At 44.8% G+C, this 10,578-nt stretch overlaps 3 non-coding genes across 3 annotated transcripts; all 3 read right to left on the bottom strand.

The window, feature by feature from the left end:
• TRNAH-GUG lies at window positions 1-72 on the bottom strand. The gene has a single exon. It is a non-coding gene; the product is annotated as a tRNA-His (tRNA).
• A 340-nt stretch (window positions 73-412) lies between these two features.
• TRNAH-GUG lies at window positions 413-484 on the bottom strand. Its single transcript has one exon. It is a non-coding gene; the product is annotated as a tRNA-His (tRNA).
• An 860-nt stretch (window positions 485-1,344) lies between these two features.
• On the bottom strand, window positions 1,345-1,416 carry TRNAH-GUG. The gene has a single exon. It is a non-coding gene; the product is annotated as a tRNA-His (tRNA).
• Between the last annotated feature and the right edge of the window lie 9,162 nt (window positions 1,417-10,578).

Here is a 10,578-nt window from a genome sequence, read left to right as displayed (position 1 = left end):
TGTGACTGCTGGGATTCGAGCCCAGGTCTCCACGGCCACAACGTGGAATTCTCACCACTAAACTACAGCCACTTGGATATTAAGCCTACATTCATCACTTTCATGATTAAGGACCAACAAATTTTTAATTTTCTATTTTGTAGCTTAAATAGGGCAAATGTGGCTGTTGGGATTCAAGCCCAGGTCTCCACGGCCACAACATGGAATTCTCACCACTAAACTACAGCCACTTGGATATTGAGCCAACATTCATCACTTTCATGATTAAGGACCAACAAATTTCTAATTTCCTATTTTGTAGCTTAAAAAAAGGGCAAATGTGGCAACCACTTGGATATTTTGCCACCATTCATGGTGGAGGATAAACCACCAAACTTCCTAATTTGCTAGTTTGTAGTTTAAAAAGGGCAAATGTGGCTGCTGGGATTCGAGCCCAGGTCTCCACGGCCACAACGTGGAATTCTCACCACTAAACTACAGCCACTTGGATATTAGGCCTACATTCATCACTTTCATGATTAAGGACCAAATAATTTCTAATTTGCTAGTTTGTAGCTTAAAAAAAGGGCAAATGTGGCAACCACTTGAATATTTTGCCACCATTCATCGGTGGAGGATAAACCACCAAACTTCCTAATTTGCTAGTTTGTAGTTTAAAAAGGGCAATTGTGGCTGTTGGGATTCGAGCCCAGGTCTCCAGTCTCCACGACCACAACATGGAATTCTCACCACTAAACTACAGCCACTTGGATATTAAGCCTACATTCATCACTTTCATGATAAAGGACCGAACAAATCAAATTTCTAATTTGTTAGTTTGTAGCTTAAATAGGGCAAATGTGGCTGCTAGGATTCGAGCCCAAGTCTCCACGGCCACAACGTGGAATTCCCACCACTAAACTACAGCCACTTGGATATTGAGCCAACATTCATCACTTTCATGATTAAGGTTGTGGCAAGGTTGTGGCATTCCCACCACTAAACTACAAGCACTTGGATATTGAGCCATTATTCATCACTTTCATGACCAAGGACCAACAAATTTCTAATTTACGAGTTTGTAGCTTAAAATGGGCAAATGTGGCTATTGGGATTCGAGCCCAGGTCTCCACGGCCACAACGTGGAATTCCCACCACTAAACTACAGCCACTTGGATATTGAGTTGCTAGTTTGTAGCTTAAATAGGGCAAATGTGGCTACTGGGATTCGAGCCCAGACGTGGAATTCCCATAACTAAACTACAACCACTTGGATATTGAGCCAACATTCATTACTTTCATGATTAAGGACCAACAAACTTCTAATTTGCTAAGTTACAAATGTGGCAGCTTAAAATGGGCAAATGTGGCAGTTGGGATTCGAGCCCAGGTCTCCACGGCCACAACGTGGAATTCTCACCACTAAACTACAGCCACTTGGATATTGAGCCTACATTCATCACTTTCATGATTAAGGACCAACAAATTTCTAATTTTCTATTTTGTAGCTTATAAAAAGGGGCAAATGTGGCAGGGATTCAAGCCCAGGTCTCCACAGCCACAACACGGAATTCCCATCACTAAACTACAGCCACATGGATATTTAGCCAACATTCATCACTTTCTTGATTAAGGACCAACAAATTTCTAATTTGCTAGTTTGTAGCTTAAAAGAAAGGGTAAATGTGGCTGGATTCAAGCCCAGGTCTCCACGTTTTGTCACCATTCATCGCTTTCATGATTATGGATGAACCACCAAACTTCTAATTTGCTAGTTTGTAGCTTAAAAAAGAGGGGCAAATGTGGCAGCCACTTGGATATTTTGCCACCATTCGTAGGTGGAGTATAAACCACCAAACTTCTTAATTTGCTAGTTTGTAGTTTAGTGGCTACTCGGATTCGAGCCCAGGTCTCCACGGCCACAACGTGGAATTCTCACCACTAAACTAGCCACTTGGATATTGAACCTACATTCATCACTTTCATGATTAAGGACCAACAAATCAAATTTCTAATTTGTTAGTTTGTAGATTAAAAAAGGGGCAAATGTGGCAGCCAATTGGATATTTTGCCACCATTCTTCAGTGGAGGATAAACCACCAAACTAACCTTTCTAGTTTGTAGCTTAAATAGATCAAATGTGGCTGCTGGGATTCGAGCCCAAACTAACTTTGCTAGGTCTCCACAACCACAACCAAACTAACTTTGCTAGTTTGTTGCTTAAATAGGTCAAATGTGGCTGCTGGGATTCGAGCCCAGGTCTCCACAACCACAACGAGGAATTCCCACCACTAAACTACAGCCACTTGGATATTGAGCCAACATTCATCACTTTCATGATTAAGGTTGTGGCATTCCCACCACTAAACTACAGTCACTTAGCCATTCGAGCCCAAGTCTCCACGGCCAAAACGTGGAATTCCCACCACTAAACTACAACCACTTGGATATTGAGCCTACTAGTTTGTAGCTTAAATAGGGCAAATGTGGCTGCTGGGATTCGAGCCCAAGTCTCCACGGCCACAACGTCAAATTCTACATTCATCACTTTCATGATTAAGGACCAACAAATTTCTAATTTTGCTAGTTTATAGCTTAAAAAAAAGGGCAGGCAGCCCCTTGGATATTTTGCCACCATTCATCGGTGGCCAAACTTCCTAATTTGCTAGTTTGTAGTTTAAAAAGGGCAAATGTGGCTACTGGAATTCTAGCCCAGGTCTCCACGGCCAAAACATGGAATTCAAACAACTAAACTACAGCCACTTGGATATTGAGCCAACATTCATCACTTTCATGATTAAGGTTGTGGCATTCCCACCACTAAACTACAGCCACTTGGAAGCCCAGGTCTCCGGGCCGGAATTCTACATTCATCACTTTCATGATTAAGGACCAACAAATTTAAAAAAAGGGGTGGCTGCTGGGAATCGAGCCCAAGTCTCCACGGCCACAACGTGGAATTCCCATCACTAAACTACAGCCACTTGGATATTGAGCCAACATTCATCACTTTCATGATTAAGGTTGTGGCATTCCCACCACTTCTTAATTTGTTAGTTTGTAGCTTAAAAAAAGGGGTGGCTGCTGGGATTTGATCCCAGGTCTCCAAGGCCACAACGTAGAATTCCCACCACTAAACTACAGCCAATTGGATATTGAGCCAACATTCATCACTTTCATGATTAAGGTTGTGGCATTCCCACCACTAAACTAGTGGCCACTCGGAAGCTCAGGTCTCGACGACTAAACTACAACCACTTGGATATTGAGCTGTTAGTTTGTAGCTTAAATAGGGCAAATGTGGATGCTGGGATTCGAGCCTAGGTCTCCACGGCCACAACTTGGAATTCCCACCACTAAACTACTGCCACTTGAGCCTAGGTCTCCACGGCCACAACTTGGAATTCCCACCACTAAACTACTGTCACTTGAATATTGAGCCAACATTCATCACTTTCATGATTAAAGACCAACAAATTTCAATTTGCTAGTTTGTAGCTTAAAAGAAGGGGTAAATGTGGCTGGATTCAAGCCCAGGTCTCCACAGCCACAACGTGGAATTCTCACCACTAAACTACAGCCACTTGGATATTGAGCCAACATTCATCACTTTCATGATTAAGGACCAACAAATTTCTAATTTGCTAGTTTGTAGCTTAAAAAAAGGGGTAAATGTGGCTCGGATTCAAGCCCAGGTCTCCACGGCCACAATGGATATTTTGCCACCATTCATCACTTTCATGATTAAGGATAAACAAAAAAATTCTAATATGCTTCACCAGTTTGTTCATAAAAGCTCGTAGTGGTTTTGAGTTATGTTAATATTCTTCAATGGTTCGTAGCTAAAAAAAGTAGATGTGGCTGCTGGTCGTCAAGCCCAAGTCTCCGCAGCCACAATGTGAAATTCTCACCACTAAACTACAGCCACTTGGATATTTAGCCAACATTCATCAATTTTATGATTAAGGATAAACAAAAAAAAATTCTAATATGCTTCACCAGTTTGTTCATAAAAGCTCGTAGTGGTTTTGAGTTATGTTAATACGCTTTAATGGTTCGTAGCCAGCCACAATGTGGAATTCTCACCACTATACAAGTGGCGATGTCGCACTCCTCCACGCCGCCGCCGAGTGTCGGCATCTCCATCATCGCCATCGAGAGGTCGGCATCGCGAAGACGGACGTCGAGTTGTCATCAAGCGAGTGATTAAGGAGACGATCACCTTTGTGCAGTACCCAATGCACATCAACCTACAGGCGCAAGTGTTGTGGCACGCCGTCGAGCCGGAGAAAAGAGAAACGATCGAGTATCAGAAGGATTGGCTGACGTTCGCTGCCATACTACAGTCTGTGCGTCTAGAGATTCTAGCGTCTCTGTCCACCAAGCGCTCCGCGCAATCAACCTGGGAGGGATCAAGTCTCGCTGGGTTGACGTGCAGCAAGTGCTAGAGTCCAAAATCAAGCAGTTCAATATCGAGTTGTTGTAGAAACGAGTTCTCAGAGATCCGCTTTAAGGACGGTAAACTGAGGCGAAATGTCTTCCACGCCTGAAGCTCCGCGCCAACTCCGACGAGAGCAACGTGTCCAACAACGGCAAAGGCAGGAAAAAAAGGGGATAAAAAAAGGAGGAGATGGTGTACTGCGATGAGCTCAGCATGTAGCGGCACCTAACAGTGCCCTACTCCCCTAGCAGAACGGGTGGTGGAGTGCCAAAATTAGACCATCGCCGGGTCGGCAAGGTCACTACTGATAACGGTTGGGATGCCTGGAAGGTTCTGGGAAAGGCGGTCATGACGGCATCTATCTCCTCAATCGGTCGCAAATGAGAAGCCTTGACGGGAAGATGCCACACGAGGCTTATTACAACAAGAAGCTAGTGGTACATCATCTTCGAGTATTCGGCTACGTCGCATACATGAAGATCATGCGTCCCCACCTTGATAAGCTCAATCCTAGGGGCTGAAGTTCGTCTTCATCGGCTACAAACCCAGGAGCAAGGTGTACAGGCTCTATGATCCTGCAGGGGGGAGAGCTCACATGTCGCACAATGTCGTCTTCGATGAGAAAACCTTCTGGCAGTGGAACGACGTGACCGAGGCGGACCAAAACATAAATCAATTCATGGTGGAGTACCTTGTCACCAAGCTGGGAGAAGGAGGAGCACAGCGTCAGGCATTGTCACCGTCCTAGCAGCTGCACCGGGCATGCCTACGCCAACACCAACCACAACTCCTGCTACGCCCCTTGAACCAGTGGAGTTTGCAACACCACGTATTGCAGACTTGACGCTGAATGCCAATCACGATCATGGTCTGGTGGCCAGATACCGAAGGATTGAAGACCTACTGGGAGGAGGTAAACTACCGAGACTGGCAGTGCGCGAGCTTGAAGAAGAAGTGGCTGAATTTCTTGCCATCAACGCGAATGAACCGAACTCCTTTGTCGAAACAGAAAGAAACCCGTGCTGACTGAAGACAATGTAGGAAGAGATGACGTCCATCACTGAGAATAAGATGTGGAGTCTGGAGAACATGCCATTAGAACACCGAGCCATAGGGCTCAAATGGGTATTCAAACTAAAGTGAAACGAAGAGGGAGAAGTTGAAGCACAAGGCCCGTCTAGTGGCGAAGGGCTATGTCTAAAAGCAAGGAGTGGACTTCGAAGAGATATTCGCGCCAGTGGCAAGTTTGAAATTCGTCCGCCTATTGCTGGCAATCGTGGCACATTACTCTCGGGAGGTCAACCACATGGACGTGAAATTCGCTTTCCTCTGTTGGATTTTGATAATCAGCCAAGAAAATCCTTTCTTTTCGGTGAGAGGAAATCGTCGACAGGAGGTTGTTGGAAGAAGACGGGAGGTTGTTACAAGAAAAATAAAATGCTTAAAATAACAAAGAGAGAGAATGGCTGAAATTTTGACTGCGCTCAAAATCAGGTTGTTTAATATTCTAAACAGATTTTCTATTTAAATATAAATTATCCTAAAAATGGCTGGAGAGTGACCAACTAAATCTGTGCCACTCCCTGCAAAATTGCCGTCTAAAACTTTGGTGATCCATTCGACGTGTTTGTCAAATGGTCAAACGGAGGTATTCTGAAATCGTGTGAATCTAAATAAGGAAAAATTGAAAAACTCAGGTTTTATCTAACATCCTCAACCGAGAGCTCATGGATACCATCTATGTGTAACGCCAAAAAAAGGGGGGGGGGGGGGGAGGGCTAAGTCAACTGAGGGGCAAAAATGTCATTTTGCCCCTCCAACCCTAATAGCGGTCCAAGGAGAACCTTGTCACATCCCTTGCAAAAGAAAAAGATAGTTAGAAAGAAATTTAAAAGGAGTCAGCCGTGAAGTTTAACGGACCACCGTCGGAATCCACCTTGAGATGAGACTTGTACAATGATTGAGAGGTTAGCGAGGCCGACGCTCCGTCAAGACCCAAGAACAATTTGCGAGGTAAGGTTCTGAACGACATTTCTCAGATCTGAGCTTTCCCTATGTGAATCGATCCTAAAATGCTGAAATATTCACCTAGGAACAACTCTACGCACGATCTGTGAAGAAGTTTGGCCGAGACCTCAACCTAAAGGCGGAGATCTGAGAATCGTCCGAGAACGGTGAGCAAACTTCCGACGCTCTTAACTCGTCCGGTAGTCAAGCAAAAATTACAAAAAAAATACTAGGACGTAGCCTGTAACACGATCTAGAACTTTGCTGAAGAAATCATATTGATCCAATCTATGGATCAAAAGATATGAAAATCGGAAAAGGGGAATGTGTAACGGATTTCAGAGGACAGAAAGAAAAAAGAAAAAGAAAAAAAAGAGAGGTCGGCCGGCAAGCATCGGAGGGCGGCGTGACAAGCGCCGGACACGCGTCGACCGTAGGCTAGAGCAATGCAACTTCAGCGAGGCGACGACACGTGTCGCCTGCAAAGCTGAGCCAAACCGGATCGGCCGACCTGCGACTGCGCAGGGGCTGCCGCACGTGCGGCCTGCAACTGGCGCACGTCCACGCGCGTGGTCAGCGCACGTCCACGCGCGTGGTCAGCGCACGTCCACGCGCGTGGTCAGCGCACGTAAAATGGCTGTTTTGGCCCGATTGCCCTCTGTTTGCCTGATTTTTGTCCCTGTTCCAGTTCTAATACTGTTTTTACGTGAATAAGAACCTAATATAAAGAAATCAGTATTTTTGGACACCTTAGGGGCAAAGAAACGCTAGCAAAAAGGCACGCGTCAACTAGGTAAGTCACCACCCGGTATTTAGGAAGAAATACTTGTAGGATTCGCTTGGATTGCATGCATGCTAGTAATTTTGTTTCAGATTAGCTCTCCATGTAAAATATTAGCCAGATTGATTGCTATGAGGGTATTGGGTGAATTATCTGAGTGTTGCTTGTATGCTTTAAGCTTCCGCGGTATGTATGCATGCGTTTAATTTATGTTGGAAGTGTTTATTCTGTGTTCCGGGTGCTTGATGGGCGAATTCGCCCCATTGAGCGCGAACTTCGTGCTCTGGGTGCTTGATGGAAGTCATCGCCATGTTGAGCCAGTATGACTAGTTTGCATGAATTATATATTATGATGTTAGAAGACGGTTGCATGCACACTCTGTTAATTGCTAGGGCCCATTTCTATGATAAGCTTAAGGGATTACTGTTAGGAGCGATATGTCGCTCTAGCCAGACTTAATTTTCCCCTAGGAACTTAGCGGTTTACCATGGCAACAAGGTACCTAGGGAGTGTTCATAGATTGCTAGCTTGAGAACAGTATCTATAGCTTCGTGGGAGAACCAAGGGTCCCTGATCAGTCCTTACTACTCTTAGCCATTTCGCATGGGAAATGTGTCCCCACGTCGTACAGCCCACTAGCTGCATGGAAACGGGTTGGGTCGCGCCTCCCATAGGGGGACTATATGGGCATAGGGGTATTCAGCACACCCCTAGGCTAGATACCATGTAGTCCCAAATAGCCATGTAGAGGTAGCACCTCCCAGAGAGGTACCAACCATATTAGCTTGGCATAAGGAACCTCTAGGCGTTTAATCAAAGGACGACGAACCGGTGAAACCCAAGGGGCAAGCTCCATAGAACTAAGATTAGAATCAGATGTCCTAGAACCGAATTAGAAAACCGTGGGAACCTATTAAATTAAGATGCGACGAGAGCCTACAAGTAGGTGGCTTACTGAGTATAATTTTTATACTCATCCTTGCTATGTTTTTCTTTTTTTAGGAGCGCGAGGTGTCGGTCAAGGGCGGGCATGATGGAGAAGGGGATTGTCACAGAGGAACGGGTTGTCCCGGGGCGTCAATCCAGCCTTTATTTTGCGTTTGCATACTTTCCAAATTTATTTCCAAACTGTCATGTGTTTTGTTGTTTGTCGTCCAAAAACTTTATTGGAAATTAAGGATTTTCTTTATTTCACATTTAAATCACTTTGTGCATTTGTGTCTTGTCATTAATCACGGTCTGTAGTAAAATATTTGGTCATGACACTATGTCTAACAACCACTTGGCTTTCAGGACAAGGACAACTCCGGCAAGGTACTGCGCCTGCACAAAGCACTCTATGGGCTTTGGCAAGCACCACGAGCTTGGAATACAAAGCTCGACAGTACCCTACTGTGACTGAAGTTCAAGCGATGTGCCACTGAGCATGGTATGTACATGCACGGCCACTGCGAGCAGCGGTGGATTGTGAGAGTGTACGTCGCAAACTCATAATTATTGGAGGCGACATGGAAGTTCTTGGAAGATTCAAGAGGGAGATGTTAAAGAACTTCAAGATGAGCGATCTCGACGTGCTCAGCTCTACCTCTGCATCAAAGTACAATAGAGTACTGTCGGCATCACCATCTACCTAATTGCGTATGCGAAGAAGCTATTGAATACAGTTGGGCTAGTGGACAGTAACCCTACAAGGACACCAATAGAGGCCCAGCTCCAGCTAAGTAAGGCCGGCACTACGACGGCAGTCGATGCCACTAATTACCACAGCATTTTTTGGAGCCTGCGCTATCTAGTAAACACACGCCCTGACCTCGCTTATTCCGTTGGATACGTAAGTAGGTTTATGAAAGCACCTAGGAAGGAGCATCTTGTGGCTGTCAAGCGCATCCTATGCTATGTGGCTGAAACCAGAGGTTGGGGTGTGAAATACTGTGCAAGGAGAGGAAAGGAGAAGCTAGAGCTGGTCGGCTACAGTGATAGTGACATGGCGGGTGACGTTGATGATCGTAAGAGCACCACCGGAATGATTTACTTCCTCTCAAACGGCGCGATCTGCTGGCAATCAACTAAACAAAAGGTAGTTGCTTTGTCTTCTTGCGAAGCAGAGTACATCGCCGCTTCGACAGCAACAACACACGAGGTCTAGCTTGCGCGGTTGATGGAAGAACTCATCAGAAGAGAAGGCCATCCACCAATGCTTTACATCAACAACAAAGCTACGATCTCCCTGATCAAAAATCCAATTTTGCACGACCGAAGCAAACACATAGAGATCAGGTTCCATTACATCAGGAGTGTGCAGATCGAGGACTTTTGAGGATTGACTTCATCTGAACAGAGGAATAGCTTGGAGACATTTTCACCAAATCTCTGGACGAGTAAAATTTGAGGAACTTCGTTCAAAGATCGGAGTTCAAATGATAAAGTAGATATACAGAGGCTCTGAGTAAATTTTTAGCTGGCCACTTGGGTAATCTTTAGGCGCAAGATTTGTTTTGTTTGGGCAATCGGACGCAAGATTTGTTTGTTGGCCATGGGCAAGATTTGTTTTGTTGGCCACTTTGGCCATTATATCTTAAAGCATAAGATTTGTTTGTTGGTGTCAAGATTTGTTGGCCACTTTGGCCATTTTATCTTCCGGCGCAAATTTGTTTGTTGGCATCAAGATTTGTTGGCCACTTCAGCCATGGTGCAATTTTATCTCTAAGAGCAAGATTTGTTTTGTTGGCCGTCAAGATTTGATAGCCACTTCGGCCATTTTATCTTTGGCCCAAGATTTGTTTGTTGGCGTCAAGATTTGTTGGCCACTTTAGCCATGGTGCAATTTTATCTTTAGGCACAAGATTAAGGTTTGTTGGCCACTTCGGCCATTTTATCTTGCACAAGATTTGTTTGTTAGCCGTCAAGATTTATTGGTCATTTCAGCTATGGCTCAATTTTATCTCTTGGCGCAAAATTTGTTTGTTGGCCGGCCATTTTATCTTTAGGTGCAAGATTTATTGGTTGGCCCGCCATTTTATCCTTCAGCGCAAGATTTGTTTGTTGGTAGTCAAGATTTGTTGGTCACTTCGATCATTGCACAATTTTATCTCTAGCTCCTTGGAGAAAGCATCATAGATGTACTTAGTCAAGGGGTGACATAGAGGTGACTTGGAGAGGCAACATGGAAATGACTATGAGGCTTGGAGTAGGTCATATGTCGGTCACTTGGAGGAGGATTGAAGAAGAGACATGGTTCTAACTTAAAAGAGGCTGATGTGGCGACTTCAAGGATGCGACATGGAGGCGACTATGAGAAAGAGATATGATGGTGACTTACTTAGAGGAGCATTGGAGGATCCAACATGACTATGACTTAAGAGGTTGATG

The sequence above is a fragment of the Cucurbita moschata genome, unplaced genomic scaffold, assembly GCF_002738365.1.
Source record: "Cucurbita moschata cultivar Rifu unplaced genomic scaffold, Cmos_1.0 Cmo_Scf00011, whole genome shotgun sequence".
NCBI classification, from domain to species: domain Eukaryota; kingdom Viridiplantae; phylum Streptophyta; class Magnoliopsida; order Cucurbitales; family Cucurbitaceae; genus Cucurbita; species Cucurbita moschata.
This window is presented reverse-complemented; position numbering and strand designations above follow the sequence as displayed.